Source organism: Elephantulus edwardii, unplaced genomic scaffold, assembly GCF_000299155.1.
Source record: "Elephantulus edwardii isolate Elephantulus edwardi_28Jun2011 unplaced genomic scaffold, EleEdw1.0 scaffold00344, whole genome shotgun sequence".
NCBI lineage: Eukaryota > Metazoa > Chordata > Mammalia > Macroscelidea > Macroscelididae > Elephantulus > Elephantulus edwardii.
Window position 1 is genome coordinate 1,634,254 of NW_006400094.1, and position 759 is coordinate 1,635,012.

A 759-nucleotide genomic window follows, 5' to 3' on the forward strand; every position below is an offset into this window, starting at 1 on the left:
TACTCCTCAGATGCCCTGGTGTCACGGTGGTTAAGCACCTGATTCCTACCTAAAACATCCAGCTTTGGTACCCAGCAGATCTTTGAGGTAATTTCCATCCACAGTGAAGCGCAACCTTGGAATCCTTTTGGGGAGAGTCTACTGTCCCCTACACGGTCATTATTTATTGGGTGGAATTGGGTTTGGTGGGGGTTTTCAAGTACACTTTACACCATTGCATCAGCAGCAGAATTGCACAGTCAGATAGACACAGATCTTTTTTTGTTTGTTTGTTTGTTTCAGTTCAATGAAAGAGACTTTATTGAGGGCCCAGGGTCATGGGGCTCAGAAGAAGGCCACCTGCCAGAGGCAAGGGAGCCAATGAAGAGGGGGCTCTTATTTGACCTTCTTGGGGCGCAGGTGGTGGGTGTGCCCACACTTCTTCCTGCGGCAATTGACATCACGGGTATGCAGGCCAACATAACACTTGCGGTAGATAATTTTGTCGCAGTTACACTTGTGGGCGAGCTGGTGCAAGGAAGGCTCAATAATGCTACCACGCAGTCGCAGCACCAGATGCCGGGTGAACTCTTTCTGGATGTTGTAGTCTGAGAGTGTATGGCCATCCTCTAGCTGTTTGCCTACAAATATCAGACACTGCTGGTCAGGAGGGATGCCCTCCTTGTCTTGGATTTTGGCTTTGACATTCTCGATGGTGTCACTGGGCTCGACCTCAAGAGTGATGGTCTTGCCAGTCAGGGTCTTCACAAAGATCTGCAT

At 49.3% G+C, this 759-nt stretch overlaps 1 pseudogene; it reads right to left on the bottom strand.

Annotated features, from left to right (window-relative positions):
* Window positions 1-375: 375 nt before the first annotated feature.
* Window positions 376-759, bottom strand: LOC102872820 (annotated as a pseudogene).